Raw genomic sequence first — 27,371 nt, forward strand, 5'->3', positions numbered from 1 at the left:
GGGAAACACTCTGCTGAGATCTCAGCAAGATCAATGGCATCTGCAATTGTTCTGTGTCAGCATGCCTGGCTCAGAGGCACTGATCACCCAATAGACACAGGGTGGAAGACTTCCCATTTGAGTGATCTATGCTATTTGCAGAGAATACACATGACTTCTTGTCATCCATTAAGAAGAGCAGACAGACAGCCAAATCATTGAGCATCTATATGTCACAGCCAAACTAGGTGCAATATTATATACCAAGGCACCTGGGGTTCCAAACCCCCTATTTTGGAGGGCAATGACAAGCTCAACAGCAAGCTGTTTCATATCCTTCTTGCCAGTTCCAAACATCATCATATGGGAGGCTAAGGAGCACTCCACATAATTGATCTACACACCGACAAAGAGATATGGGGCAGAAACAGCAACAAAACTCAAAGTTATGACTATCCACAACAGAGGCAGGGGGAGGGTTGAAATTTAACAACCATTTGGTTCAGTTTGCAGATTATTGGCAAGTTATTTGTTCAGATGTTTGGGTGCTATCAATTCTTTTACAATATTATGGATCTGAAATTAGTTCACAGCCCCCTTTGTCCTGTGGAGAATCAGCCCCTGATAACCAGTTCCCTGAAATGGTGACCGAAATAACAGAACTCCTAGAAAAAGGAGCAATAAAAGAAGCAAGAGGGGTTAAGTTCTAAAGGTTTTTATTCTGTTACTGACAGAAAGGATAATGGGCATTGGCCAATACTTGACCTGGGGTGCAGCCAGACGTACCATTAGTGGAGACACAGTTCCGTCTCGCCGACGGATTAAATATGTTCGTCCAGACAGCCACATCTGGCAATCGAGCATCATCCAGGGTCATTCCAACTTGCTGCGGATCAGTGCCGCATTAATTTGACAGCGCAGAAAGTCCGGCCCTTTTTCACAACAGCGGCACAAAATTGGCCTGCCCCCTTGGAATGTTTACCGCCCCTCCCACTTTTTTTTTTTTTTTTTTAAAGCCCCAGCAGACATGCACATTGCCAGATCATTCGGAAATCTGAGTGACGCTTCTGCTTCTCCAATCAACACAGGATCGGAGTGGGGGGAACGTTATCCCACTCTTCAGAACAAGAAAAAAAATATCTTTTTTTTCAATGTGGAGGATTTCCAGATATCATTGTCACTGCCAATTTCTAGGAAATTAATTCCTGGCAGTTTCCTGGTTTGAATCCGCAATGTTAATTCTGGAAATTTTCCCCCTTCCCCCCTGCCTCTGAAGCATTGTTTGATTTCCCACCTCCAAACAGTAGGGTGCATGTTCAATGGACCCCCGCTCCCAGAAATCAACATCTGATCACGCATGCTCCAAGAAAAGAGCGTGATAGTTTTGGATGTGTGATCGCTCAACAACAGAATGAGTCGCATTCTTGGATGTTCATCTGAACAGCCCTGCATCGAATCAATATTCAGCTGTTCAAATTTGAGCGCTACACACCCACTTTTAATGTGAGGTGTGGCCGCACCCCTGAGTTATTAAATAGGTATTTACATGTTCCCAAGTTTAGAATGGTCTCCTTGTTCTCTGTGTTAGAGCTGTTTTCCCCATACATGTGGTTTGTGGTCCTGGATCTTAAGGACACTTACTTCCACATTCCATTCACCCATATTACAGGCAATCCCTCTGTTTCTGAAGATATCATATCAATATACAGCCTTACCCTTTGGGTTGGCTACAGCCTCAAGGGTCTTTACAAAATGCCTAGCTGTGGTAATATCATTTCTCTGAATGCAGGGATGTATGATATCTTAATGATGGGATGTTAGTGTCACAGACAAGGGAGTCTCCCTGTGTTGTCAAGTGCAATTAGTTGTCTCAAAATTGGGTTTACTCTTAAATTTGGAGATGTCACAATTGGAACCATGTCAGAGGGTCCAGTTTATAGGAGCCAAATTAGACTCCCCAATAGGAAAGGCTTTTCTACCTAAGGATAGAGGAAGGAATATTAAACTTCTGTTGCAAACCATGCAGAGGAAGAGGTTGCAGTCTGTCAAGACCATTCAGAAATCCCTGGACCTTATGGCATCCACCACTGCAGTAGTCCCTTTTTCAAGTTTCCAGATGAGAGAGCTACAATTATGGATTGTTAAGAGATATAGCCCAAACAGGCACTCCCAGTGTTTCTTGATTCCTTGGAGTGTGTTCACTTCAGTGGTGGTCACAGGATTGTAAACTATTTGCAGGAGTATGTTATGGGTGTCACAAGTCACCATTACTACCAATGCATCACTAATAGATGGTGAAAGCACCAAGGTCTGCATATCAATATGTTACAAATGCATGCTGTGAAATTTGCCCTAATGTCACACTAAGGGGAAGAGAGCCCTGGTGCAGACAGACAATATGTCCAACAATGTTCTATTTCAACAAGCAGGGCAGGAACTTGTCCTTTTACTAGGAAGTACAGTCCCTGCAGATAGTCCTTCATGCTATTCATATAGCGGGTGCTCAGAACTCAGAAGAAGACAGACTGAGCAGAAGTTTCACCAACAGCTACTAATGGTCAGTGAAAACCAAATATTCCAATATTTCATAGATGGGGTTTCCCACAGGGAGATCTATTTGCAACAGAGCAATCCTCAAGAGCTCTGGAGTTTTGTTCATACGGAGGGAGAGAACCAGGATCCCTGGGGGATTCCTTTCAGATTCAGTGGTCAGGAAGCCTTTATTATGCCTTCCCTCCATTCCCACTTGTGGGCAGGGCATTAAGAAAGATGAAATCTCAACACCAAGGCCATCCTTATAGTACCGGGGCTTTTTTTTTTTTAGCAGGAATGCATAGGAATGCAGTTCTGGCTGCCTTGGTGTCAGACGGTGTGGTTTAATTTGCAAATGAGTTGCTGCTGGTCTTTTTCTACAACAAAAGCCAAGTGTGAAACAATTGTGATGTCAGGATGTGGCCTAATATGCAAATGAGTGTCTGCTGGGCTTTTTCTACCAAAAAAAGCCCTGTATAGCACAATACTGACCCAGACAAAATTTGGTCCCCAGAATTGTTATGTCTAGGTGGGGGAACTACATACCCCTTCTTCATGTGAGACTTACTGACAATGGGTCCTCTGTGGCCCCATGATGTGAACAGGCTCTATTTAACAGCCTGGAAACTAGAGTTTTAAGTGACACATTTTCTGAGGAAGTGATAAATGTACTATTACAGGCTCAAAAGCCATCTACCACATTGTCCTACCACCAGGCCCCGTGCTAGGATTTCTGGTGCTCCACACCACACCATACACCAGTGCGCCCTTCAGTCTTCTCCTCACATGTGCAAAGTGTGTGCAGCTTGATGATGTCATCAGAAGTGATGTCATCAGGCCATGCACACATCGTGCAAACACTCAACCCGGATCTCTCCCTCTTCAAAAGAAGCTGAGAAGAACTGCATCCCTCTGAAGAGAGAGAGGGACTCCAATGCACCCCCCCCCCCCCGACTTCACCGTGGCTTGCAAAGCCTCGGCAAGGTCCAGATAGCAGCGGGCGCACTTAGAGCTGGGCTCTCAGCGTGTTCACTGCTACGCCCCTTAACTTCGCTGAGGCTTTTCAAGGCTTGGGAAGCCTCGGCGAGGTTGGGAAGGCAGCAGTGCAGTGCATGAGGAGGGGGGTCACCTCATGGTGCCCCTAGGCCAGGTGACACCCCAGGTGGCTGCCTACTTGGCAGAGAGCCAGTTTGGTGTAGTGGTTAAGTGTGTGGACTCTTATCTGGGAGAACCGGGTTTGATTCCCCACTCCTCCACTTGCACCTGCTGGAATGGCCTTGGGTCAGCCATAGCCCTGGCAGAGGTTGTCCTTGAAAGGGCAGCTGCTGTAAGAGCTCTCTTAGCCCCACCCACCTCACAGGGTGTCTGTTGTGGGGGAGGAAGGTAAAGGAGCTTGTGAGCCGCTCTGAGACTCTTTGGAGTAGAGGGCGGGATATAAATCCAATATCTTCTTCTACTCCCATGCACTAGCCCTACCTACCACAGAAAGCGGAAATGGGTATTAGAAAAGGGAAGCTGTCCTTTTACTTGCCCGTTGGCAATGATTTTGGATAAACATATCGAGCTGAAGTACATCAGTGGCTATTAGCCACAGTGTATCGATGGAACTCTCTTTCTGAGGCAGTGATGCTCTGTATTCTTGGTGCTTGGGAGGGAGCAACAGTGGGAGGGCTTCTAGTGTCCTGGCCTCACTGATGGACCTCCTGATGGCACCTGGTTTTTTGGCCACTGTGTGACACAGAGTGTTGGACGGGTTTCAAATGTATTGGCTTACCATTTTTGGAAGGTAGCCTTCCTACTGGCTATTATGAGAAGGGTGAATGAACTGTCAGCTCTCAGAACTGACCCACCATTTTTGGAATTCTTGGAGGTTTTAAACAGAGGCTAGATGGCCATCTGACAGCAATGAAGATCCTGTGAATTTAGGGGGAAGTGTTTGTGAGTTTCCTGCATGGTGCAGGGGGTTGGACTAGATGACCCTAGAGGTCCCTTCCAACTCTATGATTCTATAATGACAAGGCCCCTGGGGGGTGGGATGGATCAAGGCACTGCATAAGGGCACTTGCATAGGGCGCCATGCACTCACAGGCCGGCGCTTCCCAGACTCCCTTTGTCCCATCAGCAAATGGCACTGACTATCCCTGGGGTTCTCACTGTTGCTTTTTTCTACTCAAAAAAGGTGCCCCATGAAATGAAGGCTTTGACATGCAAATTCTAGTTATATTGGCTGCTGTTACAGCCTTTAGCAGACATAGCTTGATTGCACTGGTCATCTCTATTGTTGTTGATGGCCTGCAGTTTAAATAGCACTTCAGCTCTAATTCAGTCACTGTGCAGTGCAGAAGCAGAATTTCTCTGCTGCATTTTCTCTTTAAATTGCTAATCAAAAGGTCACTGTTTCCCTGTTACTATCTCCTTTGAAGGGAGTTTGACACACAACCCCATCCCACGGCATAAAGGGTATTAGCCAAAGTGTTATAAATTGAGATCATTTAACATCTCCAATGAAAGGTTGTCTCTGTATATAATAAAACAACAACCCAGTGACACTAACATTTATTTTAAGATGAACTTTTGTCAGTCTGACTTACTTCTTCAAATATCTATGTATCTTTCTGCTTATGACTGTGTCTGTATATGACAAATCTCTGCATTTAATATGTCAGTCTTTTTAGTCCATGCTAGGAATTAGTATTGAAAACAAAAGAACTAGTTGTTGTTGCACCTCCACAGAAAAAGAGTTCAGTCTTAGTCCAGCTGGACAACGTTCTTTGGGACGTAGGGTTCTCTTTAAGAGTTGCCTCTTCTCCCCCTACCACCACCTTCAATAACCTAGTGTCTAATGTTGCTAGATGGTTTCAACAAAAATATAGGACAGACTTGGATAAAAATTGTTGAACCCATCCTGTGGGCAAATATACATGATATAGGAAGTTTATTGATAACTATATTACATCCAATGTTCCCTCTAAGCTATGGAGTATTGTGAGCAAAAAGTCTACTTTGTGAACTACTGGCATTAAAGTTGTGAGCTACTGCATTAATCTGCTCTGGGGCCATTTTTAAACATAAGAACATAAGAGAAGCCATGTTGGATCAGGCCAATGGCCCATCTAGTCTAACACTTTGTGTCACACAGTGGCCAAAAAATTTATATATACACACACACACACACACACACACTGTGGCTAATAGCCACTGATGGACCTCTGCTCCATATTTTTTATCTAAACCCCTCTTGAAGGTGGCCATGCTTGTGGCCGCCACCACCTCCTGTGGCAGTGAATTCCACATGTTAATCACCCTTTGGGTGAAGAAGTACTTCCTTTTATCCGTTTTAACTTGTCTGCTCAGCAATTTCATCGAATGCCCATGAGTTCTTGTATTGTGAGAAAGGGAGAGAGTACCTCTTTCTCTACTTTCTCCATCCCATGCATTATCTTGTAAACCTCTATCATGTCACCCCGCAGTCAACGTTTCTCCAAGCTAAAGAGTCCCAAGAGTTTCAACCTTTCTTCATAGGGAAAGTGTTCCAGCCCTTTAATCATTCTAGTTGCCCTTTTCTGGACTTTCTCCAATGCTATAATATCCTTTTTGAGGTGCGGCGACCAGAACTGCACACAGCACTCCAAATGAGACCACACCATCGATTTATACAGGGGCATTATGATACTGGCTGATTTGTTTTCAATTCCCTTCCTAATAATTCCCAGCATTGCGTTGGCCTTTTTTTATTGCAAACGCACACTGTCTTGACATTTTCAGTGAGTTATCTACCACGACCCCAAGATCTTTCTCTTGGTCAGTCTCTGCCAGTTCACACCCCATCAACTTGTACTTGTAGCTGGGATTCTCGGCCCCAATGTGCATTACTTTGCACTTGGCCACACTGAACTGCATCTGCCACGTTGACGCCCGCTCACCCAGCCTCAACAGGTCCTTTGGAGTTCCTCACAATCTTCTCTGGTTCTCACTACCCTGAACAATTTAGTGTCATCCGCAAACTTGGCCACTTCACTGCTCACTCCCAACTCTAAATCATTTATGAACAAGTTAAAGAGCATGGGACCCAGTACCAAGCCCTGCGGCACCCCACTGCTTACCATCCTCCACTGCGAAGACTGCCCATTTATACTCACTCTCTGCTTCCTATTACTCAGCCAGTTTTTGATCCACGACTCTCAAGCTTTCTAAGGAGCCTTTGATGAGGAACTTTATCAAAAGCTTTCTGGAAGTCAAGGTAAACAATATCTATTGGGTCTCCTTTGTCCACATGTTTGTTCACCCCCTCAAAGAAATGTAACAGGTTAGTGAGGCAAGATCTTCCCTTACAGAACCCATGCTGAGTCTTCCTTAATATCCCGTGTTCATCAATGCGCCTACTCATTCTGTCCTTGATAATGCTTTCTACCAACTTTCCCGGTATTGAAGTCAGCCTGACTGGCCTGTAATTTCTCGGATCTCCTCTGGAACCCTTTTTAAAGATGGGGGTGACATTTGCTACCTTCCAGTCCTCAGGAACGGAGGCAGATTTCAATGAAAGATTACAGATTTTTGTCAGAAGATCCACAAGTTCAACTTTGAATTCTTTCAGAACTCTCGGATGTATGCCATCCAGACCTGGTGACTTATTAGTTTTTAATTTGTCTATCAGTTGTAGGACCTCCTCTTTTGTCACCTCAATCTGACTCAGGTCTTTCAACACCCCTTCCAAAATTAGTGGTTCTGGGGCGGGCAAAAAGTTCTCATCTTCCACAGTGAAGACGGAGGCAAAAAATGCATTCAGCTTCTCAGCCATTTCCCTATCCTCCTTCAGTAATCCTTTTACCCCATGGTCATCCAAGGGCCCCACTGCCTCCCTGGCTGGTTTCCTACTTCCAATATATTTGCAGAATTTTTTATTGTTGGTCTTTATATTTTTTGCAATATGCTCCTCATAGTCCCTTTTTGCCTGCCTGATCAGAGTCTTGCATTTGATTTGCCACAGCCTGTGTTCCCTTTTACTAATCTCACTTGGACTGGTTTTCCACCGCTTAAAGGAGTCCTTCTTACCTTTTACAGCTTCCATTACTTTGTTTGTTAACCATGCAGGCCTTTTCTTATGCCTGTTCGTGCCTTTCCTAGCTTGTGGTATGTATTTTATCTGAGCTTCTAGGATTATAGTTTTAAATAGTCTCCAAGATTCCCCAAGGGTTTTGACCGTAGCTAAGATAAAAATATGTGAGCCAGAAGCTAAAAAACTGTGAGCTAGCTCACACTAACTCAACTTAGAGGGAACACTGGTTACATCCCATATTTTATATTAGACTGTCACTTTTATCAGCTTTTAGCCTCTAAATGTTGAGTTCAAAAACACCTAGACACAATTTGACCTCACTACTAAAGGTTGAGCTTGCCAACAACCTTGAGAAAAGATGTCCTGTTCCTTTAACACAGGTTTAATAGGATGTTATTTACCTCCCTGCCATGAAAAGCTTCAAGTGCCCATTTCCACACATTAAACCTCTGTTAGAGGCTCAGGATATTTTATCTCCAAGTTTTTAGCAACCCCCAAGGAGGGAAGACAGTGCTGTTGGCATTTGATTGTTGGGTATTAAGTATAATTCTACCATGAGCACAGCACAGAAGATACGGAATAGGCACAGTAGTTTAAAGTGACATTTACCAATAGTTAAGAAAAGCAAATCCAATAATTTTTTATATGACCTGTTGGAAATCAAAATCCAGAGTATTTGTTGGACCTGACTCTGGTTTTACCCTACAAAATGTGCCAAGATTTTTTGACACAGAACACATTTGATTAGTGAGGGGGGAAATCATGTGGAGTGACATGTGGAGGGCAGTGGACTGGAATTTTCATTTTTTAATTATATATATATATATATATATATATAACCAAGTTGATAAATGGTTATGCAGACAGACTGGGCAATCCCCCTAAATACTAATATTTAAATTTTCAATCCACTCAATCATAGCTGGGCAGAGCTCCATGAGCTCCATCACATCTCCCTGGAAAGCACAATACTCACATTCCTGTGAGAGATGGAAAATAGCTTGGCGGGCTGTATCTTAATCACATTTGAGTTCTAGTGTTTTACCCAATTTAAAAACCTGTCTCGTTAGTGGCTCTAAACCCTTTTTCTGTCAGGGGTATACTAAGATGGTCTCAGTACATGTCTCTTCTCAGTTAAGGCAGGAATCTGATTGACTCTCTTCTGATCCAGCTCTCTCAAGACTTTTTTTTTAATCAGCTGATGCTAACCAATCACATTGCTTAAAGCAGTCTGTCACTCAAGGGTCTGTAAATTAATTCTTCATAGTCATGTTGTTGTTGTTACAGCACTCCTAACCCTCTTATAGGGCTGGATCAAGGGGGGCAGAGGGGGCACTAGCCCTAGGTGCTGTTGGGGGATGCTGAATTGGGTGCCCTCCCACGGGGCAGGCTAGAGCGGGGAGAAAGATCTGCATGTTTTGCTGCCTCTCTGCAAGGTGGAGAGGTGGCAAAAGCAGCCCTATGGCTCCCCCCTCCTTTAAACACCTTGTGTTTAAATGGGGGGAGGCAAATTGCCCTCTCCCCATGATGGGGTTCTGGGTAAAAAGTCAAGGGTGGGGTCCCACAAACATCTTTATGCCCATTCTACTTTATGCCCATTCTACTCAGTGAACAAGAGTAAAGAAAAGTCCATGGGGGTGGGGAATCCAAAACAGCACAGCTTGCCAGTTCCTCTTGCTAGTTCCTTTAGCCCACAGTGAGGGAAGAGGTGACAGAAGGATCTATACAAGTGCCCCCTCCCTCCAGTGTACCCAACATGTTGCCCTCTCTCCATGTAGGGCAGCAGAAAAGGCAAGCCCCACAGTTTCCCTCCCCATTTAAACACCTGCCTCCCATTTTTTGAGTGGAGGCTCCATTTTTTTGTTTTGCCCATTCAAAAAAATATGTAGATCTGGCCCTGCCTCTTATAAAGTGCCATTCATCACAGCTGCTGAAGGAGGCGGTGAGTTGCCCATCACTGGCAGTCTTCAAGCAGTGGCTGGAGAAACACAGGGATGCTCTAGGGTGATCCTCCATTGAGCAGGTTGTTGGACTAGGTGGCCTTTATGGCCTCTTCCAAGTCCATGATTCTGTTAAAACAATTATTTTTAACTTTGTTAATAAAAGATGGGGCAGTGTCTCCTGAGCAGACTTAGTTGGCACATGTTTGGTGCCAATAGATTTGACTGCTTTGAAGCAAGAGATCTGTCATACAGTCAGATATGAGATATTCTTCACAGTAAATATGTCTAGCCAGCAGCATGTACAAAGAAGGGAGGCACACTCTCCTTGCTCAGCCTGCCCTTCCCCAACCAGATGAACAAGACAGCCATGCTGTGCAGCCACCCATACCCTCTTGTCATTGGCATCTCCACATGTTGGGTACACTGGAGGAAGGGGGCACTTGTATAGATTCTGCTGTCACCTCTTCCCCCACTGTGGGTCAAAGGAACCAGCAAGAGGAACTGGCGAGCTGTGCTGTGTTGGATTCCCCACCCCCATGGACTTTCCTTTACTCTTATTCACTGAGTAGAATGGGCATAAAGCAGAATGGGCATAAAAATGTTTGTGGGACCCCACCCTTGACTTTTTACTCAGGACCCCAAAATCACTAAGATCATTGAGAAAGGCCTTACAGCCAAAATATGTTTGCTGTACATGTATTATATATTATTAATAGCTATACATGGTCATAGGAAAGATGGTTGTACATGTGTGACATCCCCCATGCATATAAGTTTAATGTTACTCAGCAAGCTTTTTTTACCCTAGGGGAAGTTGATGGATTTTAGTGCAGTTTTTAGTACTGATAATTCAATTAAAGATTCTGTGATTTAATATATTTTTAGCTTTTTGTTCTGGATTGAATTTTTTCTCCCCTCTTCCTTTTAGTTTTCTTAGGAAGGATGGGAGCATTGAGAAGTTTTATAACTAGGAACTCTTCAGTATTATGTCATCCATACACAGAAATTTATTAGCCTGTAATTTTTAAGTTGGCCTTAAGACTTAGTCTTGTCTCCTCTGTGTGACCTGTTTCTTCAAATGACATTTCTTAAAATAGTTGCTCAGTCCAGTGTGGATCACTATCCTACATCTTAGTGTATATAACTAATTCATCTTCTGTGCAGTCTCCCTAACTTTAATTAGAAATCTTTCCACTGCTTTGTTGTTATGCTGGCTCTTTTCCCAGTTCTGATTATTTAGCTTTCAAACAGGGAGAATTAATATGGATTGGTGTCATGGTACTGTGGAAGTATTATTCCCTCCCACATTTCCTCAGTTCTAACTGCCATCTGCCATACCACATTTAGCCTAAGTATGATAAAAAGACAAATACCCCCTATAAAGACTTTTAAAAAAACCCCAAACCTACTCAGGTAAAAACAGCCAGGGGGAGCATTTTTTGATAGAAAAGACTACATGAGGAGAAAGAAGATGGGTGCACTTCCCAGTGCTGTAGCCCCAGTCCATATCAAGCTCCCTTTGGCCTGCTCTTTGAGGCTGAATTACATATCAGTGTGAAGTCAAACTAGTTTGGTCAAACACTGTCTGGTAAGAAGAACTTCATAGTTTTTTAAAAATCCAGTTAGCTCACAATTTAACTTTATGGATGCAATCTATTGAGTGCTGCTCTGTCTTGCTTTTAAAGAAGAAATACACTGTTATTATTCAAAGCTGTTTTTAAAAATAGCCATTGAGAAGCTTGTTGATAAAATTATAAGTAATGAAGTAGCTCAGGGAGGAATGTCAGAGAGAACAGGAAATCTTGATGTGAAGGCCCAGCCTCCTAATTGTTATTATGCTTACAAGGACATTCTGTAAAAAAGAAAAATGAGAGCCTTGCTCAACACCTGCTGTAAAAAGGTACTAGAACTCTGGAGCCGTCTTAAATCATTTTTTGCTTGAAACAAACTGCTGGACAAGCCTTAGGCCATTTAATTTCCAAATACCAATAATTAAAATGAGTCACATCATCAGTGTTTGGCAGGGCTACAGCCTTCTCCTTCCCTTTTCATTTTCACATAAATTTCAGTGAAGGTCAGGGTTTGGAGGGATGGAGCAGAACCTGCCTGCTTTGCGCTCGGGGGAGACTAAAATATGACTTGTTCACAGTGTCCTCATAGTTCAGGACTTAATGGCCCTTGACGGGGATAACCTAGAAGTTAATTTTGCTCTGTGTCCAAAAGCAGTCATTGCCATTGCAATTTGTATAGAATGAAGGGTACTTTTTGCTCATGATCAGGAGTGACCAATAGGAGTTATCTATGAAGCACTGAGTGATTGCTTATTGATTGCCTATATTTTTGCCACTGTAGTAAGATAATACCCCCCCACACACACACACACCACTGTTCACTTTCATACTAGTTTAGTAAATGTGGCTGTTTAAACACAATTCCTTCTACTTCTATGTTGATTTACTATGATGATTCACAGTCCCTGAGGGAACAATTCCATCACTGATTGCTTTGGTGTAGTTTCATTAATCACTCACTTAACAGTGCAATCGTGTGAGGTTATTCCAGTTAAAACCCATTGAAGTCGATGGGCTTAGACTGGTGTAACTCTACAAATGATTGCACTGTTACTCTGGCAACATTAAAAAAGCCCCTTAGGCTACATAACTTTATCAAGGAGAAGGGGTTGAAAACTAAACTTTTTGTACAATTGGTGACGCTACTAGCACTGAAAAAGGAATGAACCAGTACTTCTTTTTGGCACATTAGCATGTAGTCTAACAAATATTAATAATATGGGAGACAAATTTAATTTCATATTATAGGTTTGTGTTTGTCCCAAGAGTAGCCAAGCTAGTCTATCCAGTTTTGTTGCTTGAAAATAAGTTCCAATTTAGTTAATGTTATAAAGGAGGAGGGGGAAACCCCAGCTTTTGTAGATTTCTGCTTCTTTTAAGTGAAATGGACTATGAAAGAGTTAAAGAACTGTTTATATACAAAGGCTTTCAGTCTGCTATGAATACCATAAGACTTAGTGAGTAACAAGAGTTCTAAGGCTTAGCTGTTTTGTTCCTACTTACCCCTGGGAGTCTCATTCCCCTGGGAGGAGTGGAGGATTCTATGCCACATGCTCCTGTTGCCACTACTGCAAATAGGAAGTTTGTAAAAACTGCAGTGTTGCATGCAGCACAATATCACCTCCAGGAAAAATAAGTTATATTTAGAATTGCCAGCTACTCTATGGTTTTAACCATGGAATTTCTGGTGATTTCTTGAGCTACCTATATAACATCCAGAAGTGACCTAGCACCAACAGCCACAGTCATGACTCCCTCCATATTCCACCAAAAACACACCCACTGGTTGCCCAGCAGTGTCTGGCAACCTTATGTTAGAGTTACCAAACTCAAGTTGGGGCCTGGAGTTCTCTTGGAATGCAACTAATAGGAAGTGGAGGAAATGGAAAAATCAGAGAGTGGGCTTTATTGCATCACATCCCTCCTGAGGTCCCTTCCCAAGTGTACCCCCCAATATCTCAGAATTTCCTAATCCAAAATTGGTAAGCCTATCTATTACAGAGGTAGCCCTCCACTACAGAGCACTCCCTTGGCTCTAGGTACTTAAACTCATGTATGACTAATGTCTTTCAATAAGCCAGAAATCAATCAAATATTTGAAAATATATGTGTCTGGGGACTTTTTTCCAAGATAACTTTTCCAAGCCGCAAAGAAAGCGTTCTTTGCGGCTAAGATTGCGTCCGCAACTTCGCGCCCAGCCCAATTGTTCGACATAATTAGAGGACTTACAACACTGCCGCAAGGCAGACCAAATTCTATTGAATTGGAAATAGGCTGTGAGGCTTTTGCGAAATTTTTTGTGGATAAAATCGCGTCACTCCGCCCCGACTCCTCTGCCAATTTTGAGACAGTTAGCGAACCCGAGGCTCCGAGCCTGTCTTCGGATTATATACTGGATGACTTCGACCCCCTCAGCCTGGAGGAAGTTGACAGGATCCTCTTAGCTGCTCGCCCAACTACCTGTAAATTGGACCCATGCCCTTCCTGGCTTATTAAATCTTGCCAGGGTGACCTTAGATATCCTATACGGGATATCATAAATAGATCCCTGAGGGAAGGGCACTTTCCAACGCCACTTAAAGAGACCGTGGTCCGTCCCCTCTTAAAGAAACCATCTTTAGATCCGGCCCAATTGGCACACTATCGGCCGGTCTCAAATTTGCCCTTTTTGGGCAAACTTATTGAGAGGGCAGTGGCGATGCAGCTGCAGACTTTCTTGCAGACTTTCCTGGAGGATGCTTCCATCCTTGACCCATTTCAGTCTGGCTTTCGCCCGGGACATGGGACGGAGACGGTGCTGGTCGCCCTAATGGATGACCTTCAACGGCATCTGGATCGGGGCGGCTCGGCGGTGCTGATGTTGTTAGACCTGTCGGCGGCGTTCGACACGGTCGACCATCGGCTACTGAAGGGTCGCCTCGCCGACGCAGGGATTCAGGGGTTGGCTTTACAGTGGCTTTCCTCTTTCCTTGAAGGTCGGGGACAAAGGGTCGCAGTTGGGGGGGAGCTGTCCCGGAGGTGCACTGTGGTGTGCCCCAAGGGGCGGTTATCTCCCCGATGTTATTTAACATCTATATGCGACCTCTTGCCCAGATTGCCCGAAGGTACGGGCTAGGGTGTCATCAGTATGCTGATGACACCCAGCTCTATCTACTGATGGACGGCCAGCCGACCTGCGTCCCGGAAAATCTAGATCGGGCACTATATGCCGTGGCTGAATGGCTCAGACTGAGTGGGCTGAAGCTTAACCCTGCGAAGACAGAGGTCCTTTGCTTGGGTCGCCGCGGTCCGGAAAGGGGAATCCCCCTACCAGCCTTTGACAGTGCGCCGCTGATAGCGGCGGACAGGGTCAGGAGCTTGGGGGTGCTGTTGGAGCCTTCCTTAAAGATGGAGGCTCAGATAGCAGCCGCTGCCAAGTCCGCGTTTTTTCATCTTAGGCGGGCAAGGCAGTTGGCCCCCTTTTTGGAGCGCGACGACCTAGCAACAGTGATCCATGCCACGGTCACCTCGAGGTTAGACTACTGTAATGCCCTCTACATGGGGCTGCCCCTGTCCCGAACTCGGAAATTGCAGCTGGTGCAGAATGCCGCGGCCCGGCTGTTATTGGGTCTCCCAAAGCGGGAACACATTCAGCCGGGTCTTCGGACCCTGCACTGGCTTCCAGTAATATACCGAGTCCGGTACAAGGTGCTGGTCATCACCTTTAAAGCCCTTTATGGCTTGGGACCTGTCTACCTGAAGGACCGTCTTTCCCCGCACGTTCCCCAGAGAGTACTGAGGTCGGGAACACAAAATCTCCTTACTATCCCCTGGGCCGAAGGAAGCCCGTTTGAAATCCACCAGAGAAAGGGCTTTCTCTGTTATGGCCCCTACATGGTGGAATCAGCTGCCGGAAGAGGTGAGGGCCCTGCGGGACCTTGTTCAGTTCCGCAGGGCCTATAAGACGACCCTCTTCCGGCTAGCCTATACCTAGCTTGAGAATTTTAACGTAACTTGCCGGATTTCTTTTATATACAGTTGAAATATTTATTAATGTTTATTGATAACTATGGTTTTATCTGTTTTTATCTGTTTTAAATGCTGATCCCTTTATATGTTTAAATATTGTAATTTTGCTGGATCTACTACTGGAAGCCGCCCTGAGCCACTCGTGGGAAGGGCGGGATATAAATCTTAAATAAATAAATAAAATAAATAAATAAAGCCACCCTGAGCCAGCCTAGGCGAGGAGGGTGGGATACAAATTGAATAAAATAAATAAATAAATAACTGAAATAATCTGGAAGAAAATTCAAAGGGATTTGGAGAGATGGTCTCCAACTTGTCTAAACTTGTCTTGGAAAATTTCTGCAATAAAAATGAATATTCTCCCAAAAATTAACTTTCTATTCAATTGAGATACATGACAAGATACTGAAAGGTTTCAACTGAGATACATGATAAGATACTGCAGGTCATAGGTTGCACCACCCAGAGAGAAGAATGAATGAGGGGACACACAGAGAACAACAGTTTGGTGTAGTAGTTAAGACTATGGACTCTAATATGGGAGACCTTGGTTTGATTTCCCACTCCTCCACAGGCAGCTGCTGGGTGACCTTGGGCAAGCCACAGTTCTCTCAGAGCTGTTCTCAAAGAGCTCTCTTAGCCCTACCTATCTCATAGGATATCTGTTGTGGGATGAGAAAGGGAAGGAAATTATAAATCACTCTGAGTGAAGAACATGGTATAAATCCAATCTCCTCCTCCTCTTCTTTGGTAAGTGTGATATAATAGTTAAGAGCAGTGAGTCTAATCTGGAGAACTGGGTTTGATTCCCCACTCCTCCACATGAAGCCTGCTGGTTGATTTTGGGCCAGTTCTCTCTGAACTCCCAATCTACTTCAGAAGGTGCCTGTTGTGGGGTGAGTAAGAGAAGGTGACTATAAGCAGGTATGAGCACAGACCCAGAAAACATGGTTAGGTTTGTGGTTCATGGTGTGCCTGGTTCATGAACCACAGACCATCACAAACTTTTTGACATTTTTAGAATATCAAATGACATGGCAATTTCACTTCAAGTTTCCTAGCCAGAATTGATGTTGCAGTGCCTTATGATGCTGCACCCCATTTCCCCTCTACCACTCCAGTGACTGCCAGTGGGGTACAGGGAATGCTGAGCAGGTATTGCCTGTTTTCAGCAATTATACTAACTAACCAGAGAGGAATTACCAGTAGGCAACCAAAAAAAAGATGAAATTTAAAAATGAACCTCAGATCATCTAGTAAACATTTACCCTTCACAATTAGAATTTATAAACCCAACAGGATTTATTCAACAAACAGGGACATTAAATCAAAGTAGGTAAATGTATGTCTACATAGCACAGTTCAAGGTTGAACCAGAAAAGTAACATTTGGATCCATTTAAACAGAAGCAGGAAGTCTTTCTTGAAGTTTTTCTGGCTATGTATAAGAAAAGAAGAGTCTAAATGTTGCTCTGAATCACATGGTTAATGTTAGTGTGTTATATAGATTATACTCTCCTGAGCCAGAAGAAATTATTGTATAAAAACAGCCATCAATTAATTTATTTTTTCAAGTTTGAAAAACTAATTTTTCAATAATTTTAGTTTTCCCCAACAATTCAAAATATCATAAAATAATTATTTCCTTTTGCCCAGGTACAAGTTTTGGATGAATATGAAAATTAGATTGTATATAGCCTCTCATCCTTGAAAGGTATTAAATACTTTCTCTCCCTTAATATATGTTACCGTAGTAACTAATAGCAGTTGGCCTTGTGACTACTAGTGACAAGAGAACTAAAAGCAGTTTAGATTTTCCAAGTGAAAGTTAGTTGCTGTTTTTTAGTTATGTTTAAAGCATTTACCTTACGTGGAATGTGCTGCAGCTAAGAATATCAGTTGAATAACAAGCACCTTATATATTTGACACTGTGATCATTCCTCTTTGGTGCATTGAATTGTCAGTTGGAACAGGGTTCCCAACAACCTGGAGGGGAAAAAAATGTTCTGCCCCTCTAATAATGGCTCAGTATGTTGAAATGGAAAGTTGAAGCTTTCCATGGCATTGAATTAAATAACATCCGCTGGTATATAACATCACATTAAGCTTCTATGGGCTAGTACAAACATTCCACATATACTGTACCTTTTCCTTTAATTGCTGTTTGCCACCATTCATGCACATGCTCACCTGGGAGAGGTCTAGAAAAAGGAAATGGTACATTGAAATGAGGACAAGATTTGTAAAGGCATCTTTGGAATTGTAGAAATTACCTTATTTATAGCTGTAGAACAATACTTCAAGAAGAGTGATATATATATATATATGCATGCCATGTGGGTAAACTCGACCGTGAGTTTGATATTGGTCTTCATTACTGCATATATAATCATATGCTTCTTGAAGTGATACCAGATCAAAAGTGTGAATTAGGTAAATATACAATTTTGTGCTTTATGTGGGCTATGTTGACCACAACAGTTTCAGAGAGACCCATATTTAGGTAAGTGACTGATGAATTATCAGCAGCACAGGAGTACCATTCAGTGACATTAACATTCATGGGTGTTGACATTTGATTTCAGAAGGATGTGGATTAAATCTTAGGTTAGGACTCCCAATTAAATAATAGACTATTGAAAAGATGCAATTATTATACAATAATGGAAAAGTGCAGCAGCAGCCTGTTGAGTGTTTCTGCTGTCAAGGACAAGAGAGCATTTCATGAAAATGCAAGGTAACAAATTCAGTCTAGATAAAAGAGAACAGTTGATGCAAATGCTTCAGAAAAATTTCTAAACCTTAGTCAAAGAAATAAGCATGATGTCTGCGGCCAATGTTAAGTAGCAGCAGTTTGGAGAACATCCATCCTGCTTATTTGGGTACAAATCCCAAAAGAAATTTCTTTCCCGTGGAATTTTGCAGCATTTATTGTACTAGAAGAGAGTCCCAGTTTTCCCCGGAATGCCTACCAAGACCTATAAGCAACAGTGCCCTCAAAAATATGGAAAAATCTATATTCCAGCATAATGTTACTGCTCATATAATCCTGGTCAAAGTGAAATTCAATTTGTGGCATTTCTCATAATTAAATTTTAACCTTTTGATTAAAATGCCAGTAATATTCAGCTAAATCATACTAGGATTAGTTTTTTTATGAATTACAGTAGTAGAGTAGTTTAACATGGACATTCACTAATTTCACTAATTCATTAATAGAGCACTCCTAAACAGGTCTACTCAGTAAAAACACTGCAGTTTGAGGTGCCTCGCTGCGAGCAGACAGCACATGCCCAGCTTCTGAGAGAGGCATGGCCTGCGTGCACCCTGAAGGAGCAGTCACACCACTCATGAGCTTGAAGTGGTTAAGAGCGTGAACTCTAATCTGGGAGAACTGGATTTGATTTCCCGCTCCTCCACATGCAGCTGCTGGTGTGACCTTGGGTCAATCACAAGTTCTCTAAACTGTTCTTGAAAAAGCATATCTCAAAAGAGTTCTCTCAGCCCTATCAGGGTGATTGTTGTGGGGAGAGGAAGGGAAAGGAGATTCTGAGACTCCAAGTGAAGGGTGGAGTATAAATCCAATCTTCTCCTCCTCCTCCTCTGGGGAAATAATAGGCTTAAGAGAGGGATGACTGCTTACTCCTTCTGTGTGTTAAAGGTATGTTGTTATAGCTAATAATTGTGACATTGCCTGCATTTTTGAGTGGGGAAGGAACTGATTTACTTGCCTTTCAGGTAGAACTATTCACCGTGCTTCCCTTGTATCATTCTGGGAAGTGACTGGAATTTTGGACTAATTCAGAACGCTTCCTTTGCCACATCAAGAAAGTGCCTTCAGGAGCCTTCTTAATTTTATGAAATATGGGGGAGGGGTTCCCTTATGGATGTCTACATGTTCTGGTATCACATAATGGGTATCTAATATAGAGATAGTTAATTAAAGGTAAAGGTAGTCCCCTGAGCAAGCACTAGTCATTTTTAACTCTGGGGTGACGTTGCTTTCACAACGTTTTCATGGTAGACTTTTTACAGGGTGGTTTGCCATTGCCTTCCCCAGTAATCTATACTCCCCCCCCCCCAGCAAGGCTGGGTACTCATTTTATCGACCTCGGAAGGATGCAAGGCTGAGTCAGCCTGGAGCCGGCTACCTGAACCAGCTTCTGCTGGGATCAAACTCAGGTCATGAGCAGAGGGCTCCAACTGCAGTACTGCAGCTTTACCACTCTGTGCCATGGGGCTCTTATAGTTAATTACTAGTACTATTTTAGGAGTTTCTAGGGGGTGGAGTCTCTCATTCCTCTGGAAATGATGTCCAGATCAAAGCAGCAGCTGTGGGCCTCAAAAATTCCTTCTCTGTGTCTATCAATGGCAATTGGCTAGAAGTGCTTTCCTGATCCCTTGCAAGGATCCAACTGGAAAGAAGAAATGTTGTTGCCTGAGAAATCAGAAACAAGACACCAGCTGCTGATCATGATAATAAGCACCCAAACACACACACAAATAGATTTGTTAGGGGTTTTCTTTCATAATACTTAAGAATCTTGTATTTGTGTTCACTGTTCCATAAAACACACAGACTTGAAACAGCAATTTTCATATATATATATATATATTTTAGTTCAGGAATTTTGAGACACGCCCCCTTAATATTTGATGTGATGTTTTCTGTAACACACATACCAGTCATCCCTTGGTGGTGCAATCATCAAATAGCAAATAGGTGAAACCTTCCTAAATTGTATCTACTTTTGAACAAATAAGTTAAAAATCATTCAGACTTAAGATAGGGATGCTCTGAACATATCAACTTCTTATTCTTTTTGTGAGCTTGCCAGTCAGTATTCCAACAAGCTGATTAGAATGAACCATATCCCACTTTCTGAATAGGTGAGAGAAATTCTGATTGGCCATACACTATCCCACTTATATTTACTCTTAGTTTGGAATTGTCTTGTTTCAAGTCTGACCTTGCTCACCTAGATACCACAGAAAACAGTCCCATTATTTTTGCACACTGCCAAATATGTCAAGGCCATGTCTAACCAATTGAAAACACTAAGAGCCCTAGAACTAAATCTTTCTTTCATGAGATATTACATTTATCCAGTATCTTGTTATTTATTTGACTATTGCATTTTATATTTCAGTACATACGTTAAAATATCATTTTTCCTTGAGACTCCAACCTATGCTTTAAGAATCAGCTCATTTTTTATTGTTATTACATATCAGCCTTATACCCAACTGCATTTCTGCTATCAGTTCAAAGGATCCATAGCGCCACTATTGCTGAAAATCTTGTTTCTAAAAAATGGAATTGATGTTTGATTCCATCCATCTCTATAAGATTATTATTGTAGATTATTTTAAAGCAGAAAATTGTATACAAACTGCAGATTTATTTGTAAATCTCAGTGTGATTGAAAACGATTGCCTTTCAGTTTAAGACCTCACACTGGAATGGAATGTTTGACAGAACTGGTGCTACTAGAAAACAATTAACATTGTTGTCTATTTATTTCCTATAATATTGTACTGTGGTGTTTTTCTTTGTTCAATTTTTAGCATATTCTTATTTATTGAAACTCATCTCCAAAACCATGAGTAATTTAAACTGCAGGCCACTGTATGAATAGCAAGCTTATTAATAAAGCCTTAATTTTGCTTAAATTAAAAGTAGGCTGGCAACAACGAGTGATCCCTGCTCTATTTCAGGCATCTAGGCGGCAGCAGCTATCCTGAGTCTGCACCTGGCTGATGCAGCTCTCCCTGCTTGCCCAACCCTCAGAGGGGTTCTCTCACTTGTTTCTGCTTCTGTACACTGCCACCAACTAGTTGTTTGGGAACTACCCACCAAGAGAGACAGCACTCCCAATTTCCTTGTGCAGCATTAATTAAAGGTTCTGCTTAGTGCCCACATCTCCTGCTCCTCAGCAATGGGTTACAATGGGGATGGCGTGTCACAATTGCACACTCCCAGGAATTAGCAATCTAGCAATCAACTGCCTCCCTCCTTCTGGTGCCCAGTTTGAATGTTCTGCTGTCTCCCCATAGTTCTGTTTTTAAAAAATCCTGCAAACTTCAAACATGTAATGACTACAATGATGGTGTGAGAGGAACAAAAACAGGCTGGAGACCATTGGGTGTGATCAAGTCATGGACCCAGAGTAAGTAAAACCATGAGACAGAAATCTGGTGAGGGTAGATAAAATAAATAATAAATAAATGCAGAACATGACAGAATTTCCTCAGGCCTCCACTGTGGTCACTTCCAAACTAACAGTATAAGCACTCTAGCCTTGACTCTGCTTTTCTTTCAAGCACATAGGTCTCTTTCAAAGCTCTTGTGCCCATGATGGAGAAGCTCTCCCAGCTGGATTCTCTCTTGCCATTCATGATCTTTTTAGGAGCTGGAACCACATCCTAGGCTTCTCTTTTTTTCAAGGCACATAGTTATGTTAAGCGGGCTGTGAGAAAGTGAGAGAAGGGCTGAATGTACTTATATGGATTTATTGACCTTTATGTGGTTACATCAGTCACTGCTGCCTGAGCACTTGTTGTTCTTTAATAAAATAGAAATAATTTGGAAATTCAGATGTTAAATTTGAAATATTTGGAGGAACCTGAATTAGCTGTTGTTGTCCACCTTTGTTAGAAGCAGAGAAAAAATGAAGCGGAAGGGAAACCAGCCTTCAAAGGTTTGGGCACAGCAGCAAGTATATTTTTATTATCATCCAACTATACTCATAGCCTCCCACCTACCTTTATTGCCCTACATGGTAATCAGAGTGAACAAGAGATAGAAGAAAGTATATCACAAAGAAAAGAACACACGTCTGTGAGACTGTAATGGTGCAGCATGACCCACAACATCTTATCTCTTTAAAAAAGCATCTCCCTCATGCAGTGACATCATAGAGATTTTCAACACCTTTCAGAATGTACCCTGATTCACTGACCTTTGACACTGTGTGCTTCAGTGAGGGAGCTTTCTCAAAGCACAAAGTCAAATATATTAAAATAGAAACAAAACCGTATCTTTCCCTCTTACTATTTTCCTTTTTTATGGTAGTAAACCCAGTTTAGGAGGCTGATCAGAGTCACTGAGATGTTGTAGAACAGACCTTCAGATTCAGAAGTGAAGTATTTGTTAGAGCACAAGTTCATTTTACAGAGAGAAAGCAAATTGTTAAGCATTGACATCAGATCCTACATTTCAAAGAGGAAAAATGGGCCAGTGTCACACGTGAGAGATGGATGCTGTACTTCAATTTGTGCCGGCTGGAGGAAAACCTATAGATGGCAAAATAAGAAATATATGTGCTGGACAGAAAGTCATTGGGCCAAACTGCACATTATGTCTTAAAGTAGGATTGTTCCAAACGGAAAATGGCAGGTGGAAGAAGGATTTCCAGCAGAGATGCAGCAGGCAGGATGAAAGTGCTGAACCTTTTGCCAGCCCACCAATTTCCCTCCACAATCCTCCCACATCATATTTTGTCATTGCTGGGCTTATTTCCAGTTTTGGATACAGAGCAGCAGAAAAATGACTGGTAGGAAAGGATTGTAGAGGAAAACCAACAGGCAGCAAGCAGGTTCAGCACCCATTCTTATTTTATAATGCCACTGTCTGCCACCATCTTTACAGCTGTTCAACATGAGCTGGATCCTAAGATACAGGTTACTGCTAAAAGGTGTAAATCAAACCTTAGGATTTGGAGTTTTTGTCCTCATTAGTGTTTAGGAACATAACAGATGCATGAATATATCCTGTCAGTGACAGGCTGGGCTCATAGCCAACGTAGCTAAAGATTGTATTCAGACTCCAAAGCATACCTGAGGTGAGAAATTGAAGGGCATGAGACAAGAAGCCTTGATTGCTTTGTTGGCCAGGCAAGCACAGAGGGCCAGGTGCCCAATATTTATGTCAGGCCTGACCAATAAGGGCTGGTATAAGTCATATTATGTTTGAAGAGTGCTTGAAGGTCTGAGTAACACTGCTCAGCAGCACACTCAGATAATGAAGCTGCCCAATCAGAATTGTAACAGCAAGGAAGAAAATGTGCACTGACCTGGATCATAAGAGAATTCATGTTGGATCAGGCCAGTGGTCCATCCACAGTCCAACACTGTGTCACACAGTGGCCAAAAAAAACAGGTGCCATCAGGAGGTCCATCAGTGGGGCCAGGACACTAGAAGCCCTCCCACTGTTGCTGCCTCCCAAGAATACAGAACATCACTATCCCAAGAGGAAACCACCTCTTGTCCTGGATTGAAGATTGACAGACACCATTTCAGCATCCACAGTTCACCCAAGCCCTTTGCAGGGCAATCTGTGAGACTAAACAAGGCTACAGAAATTCGCCATTCCTCAGAAGGAAGTACAGTCCCAAGACAGGCTTCTTAAGCCCCTACTTAACTCCACATAACCTTGGGGTTATTCTGGACCCAGCAGTATTACTTGAGAAGCAAATTAATTAAGCTGTAAAAAAGGTCAAATAATTTGTTTTGGATTGGACTCATAGTGTTGCTGTTGGAGACCAATTGTCATCAGCTGTGCTGTGGAGTTCCACAGGGTTCAATTCTGCCCCACTTTCCTTTCAATCCCTATGCCAAGTAAGTTTGCCAATCCCCGCGTCCCAGTAGAGGATACCCTGATTTTGCAGGTTCCTTCCTGCCCCTGGTCAGCTGGCTGGCAGGGGGAAGCCCTGCCCCAACAGCCATCATGTGCCTATCCACCTCAGAAAGCTAGAAGAAGCTTGGAAACTGCTTGCTTTTTAGAAGGTGTGTGTGCCTTTAAATCTGTAGGAGCCAGGCTGAATGGGGGTGGGGCAAGCTGACAGAACAACAGTGGCTGCACCCAGTGAGCTGTGAAGCTATGAGTAAGAAATGGAAACTAGCCCAGTCCCTCTGTTTGTTTTATATTCCTTTCAGAGGTCATTTACACAGTAAAATAGAGAGTAAACAGTAAACTAGAACCTTTGGTTTCCCTGTGTTAGTCTGAAAAACTTGGTTGGATATACAGCAGATAGTTACATTCAACAATTCAGTGAATAAATTGCCCCAATAAGATTACAAGAGAGAGAATGTATTTATTTTAGGGAATATGAAAGTCTTCTGGCTCCACCCCCAAAGTCCCAAGATATTTTCTGGGTTATACTTCGCAATCCTAATGCAAAGCCATTAGGAAAAATCATTCATGGCTTTGGAGTTGGATGTCATCAATGTGCAGATGATACCCAGCTCTATATATCTTTATCCAAATCCCTGGGTTATTCATTAGATATCCTGAATTACTGCCTGCCTGCTATGGTAAATTAGCTAAGAGTGAACAAATTGAAACTAAACCCTGCGACGACAGAGGTAATACTAGCTAAGGCAGAGATCTTGAAAAACATTGTGCTCCCTACTTTTGATGAAGTTCAGCTGATCCTTGCTGTCTCAGTAAAAGCTTTGGGGTTATTCTGGATCCAGCATTATTACTGGAGAAGCAAGTTAATGAAGCTGTCAAAAAGGCCTTCTTTCAACTCAGCCTAGCCCTCACTCCATTATGGAATGGCCTGCATGAGGAGGTCAGCAAGGTTCCCAATCTCTTGGGTTTCCACAAACTATGCAAAACTGAATCATTTAGGAGGGCTTTTCCATGCAGGCAATAGAGTTGTCCTGTACTAAACAGTTTGCAAGGTTACTTGGATAAATTCTTAGGAATTGTGTATAGCAGGGGTGGCCAAACTTGCTTAATGTAAGAGCCACATAGAATAAACAGATGTTTGAGAGCTGGGGGGAAGGAAGGAAACAGGTGGGGGAGAGGGAAAGGTGGAAATAAAGCCACTTTAAATGTGATTTTGCATCATTTAATGCATCATGTGATTTAAAGTGATCTTAAGAGACAAATGCCTTCTCCAAGCAGGCTGATGGGGGCTTCAAGAGACACACAGTATGTGTGAAATTTTATTTATTTATTTGTTTGTTTATTTATGATTTATATCCCGCCCTTCCCACAAGTGGCTCAAATAACCACGGCCGTTTTCGCACTAGCGTTTACTCCGGCGTAGCACCCCATTTACCTCCGGATCTTTTCCTGGTTTTCCCACCTGTTGCTCCGGCGCTGCGGTTTGCTCCGGCGCTGCAGGGGTTTCACGCCGGAGTATCTAGATCCACCTCCTTCCGGAGTTTTTGAAAACCTCCGGATCCACTCCGGATCCACTCCGCGGAGTTTTCTGTGGGAAATCCATCCACGCCGGATCGACTGCTGTGTGGGCGGCACCCTCTCCCTTTCCGTCCTCCCACCCCATCCACCCCCTTGGCCAATCATCAGCCTTTCGCGGCGCTTCCCCAAAGTGCCGGCACGGCCATTTTTTTTTTAAAACTTCACAGTTTTGCGTAATAGCGATATTTCGAAATTAACAAATAGAAAAAAAAAACCCTCCTGGAATAGCCTCAATTGCCACTTCAATTGGTTTCGTTAGAATTTTTTATTATTATTATTGACTTTAGTTGCGTTATTTTGCTGTTGCGTTATCTCGATAATGCGGAAACGACCATTGTTGGGGGGGGGGAATCTAGTGCTGGTGCGGGCCAAAGCGTTCATGTGTGTGTGTTTTAAAAAGGGAATGCCTCCCTCAGCTGTGCCACCAGGATTTCTGGACCTGCACAAAATCGCCATGTATAAAATGGGAAGTTGGAGTCCTGCATTCTTCTCCCTGGCTACATTCCGCTCGGTTAGAAAATAGACACGAGCTCGCTCTTCACACGCGCCACAGAAGGGGAAGGAGAGAATGGGGCGGGGGGGGGAGCTCTGGCAGCAGGAATCAGTCAGGTCCCCGTTGCAAGCGCCAGCCGGGGAGGGGAAAGAGAGCGGAGGAAATTGGGGGGGGGAATCTAGTGCTTCAGAATTTGGGGGGGGAATCTAGTGCTAGGATTCTCCACTGTGAATGCTTCTGTTAATACATAAAGGGCTGTGGAGGATTCTACAGCTGCAGCCAATCCATAAGCAGCAGCAGCACACGTGATGCGGTTTGTCCATGAAAAGAAGGGGAGGGAACAGCTCGATGTTACGTTAGTACGTCATAACGCAACCAGACTTGCGCTTAAAAAAAAAATGATTGACAGGGCATCGAACTCAAGTCGATGCCATTGGGAAAACGATTTGAGCCGGGGCTTCAGGGAAGGCGACTCCGCAAAGAGTCACTAGTGGGAAAACGAGAAAAATGATCCGGACATAATTGCGCCGCGGAATAAGGGGAGCAAACGCTAAGTGCGAAAACGACCCACATGTGGCTCCTGAGCCACAGTTTGGCCACCCCTGGTGTATAGCTTGCTGAAACTGCCATTCTACTGTGTAATTTTTGCATCATTTAATGCATCATGCTTTGCTTCAGTTCTGTTTTTAGACTTCTGTTTGGTTCTACAACCCTAATTTCCTATTGCATTATTCATTGAATGGCCCATCTTGTCAACTGTGTAACCTGCCTTGAGTCCAAGTGAGAAAGGCAGACTATAAATAATGCAAATAATAGATAATAATAAGGTCCTTCTTGAGCCACAGAACATGCTTGCCATGCTCTGTGTTTGCCTTGTGCAGTCTGAGACTTCCTCAGAATATTACACGCTATACATACATTAAGGCTGGGGGGTAGGGGTGTGTGGATGATGGGTCCTGGCAACATGTTGATGATGATTTGTTAGCAATACACTTATTGTGGTAATTTTAAGCAACCAATCATTCAAGGATAAAAAATAATCCAATGTGGTTTATATGACATTTTAAAAGATTGTGGGAGCAGTTGCATGCCCTTATGCTATGCAGATTGCAATCTCAGTACAAATATTTCTGAGAATTGCACACAAAACTATATTCAAGAATTTTAAATTCAGATACCTTGACTTAGCACAGCTGTCTATAAGCATGCACTTTAAATAACGCATCAATTCAATTTAATAATCTCTGGTGCTGTGAATTTGTCTCCTAGAATGTCTCAAAGTGTACTTGATGTGCCTACAGGAGATGATATACATAATTCCAATAAGCTGGTGATATTGGAGAGCTCAAATTGGAAAGTAATTCACTCCTGCAAGCTCTCACTCTTCTATAAACTGCTAATAAGTCAGACACAAAGGAATTTGTAATTCAAATTAAAAGCTTGCTGCAAATAAAAGACACAAATTGTTGCTGCAGAAACCTGAAGGTTGATGGTTTAGACTGTGACACGCCAGCAAGATTTGCCAAATGTGATATATGAGCCATATCTCTCAGATAAATTATGAAAGCATACCA

Source organism: Heteronotia binoei, chromosome 3 (assembly GCF_032191835.1).
Source record: "Heteronotia binoei isolate CCM8104 ecotype False Entrance Well chromosome 3, APGP_CSIRO_Hbin_v1, whole genome shotgun sequence".
Taxonomy (NCBI): Eukaryota; Metazoa; Chordata; class Lepidosauria; order Squamata; family Gekkonidae; genus Heteronotia; species Heteronotia binoei.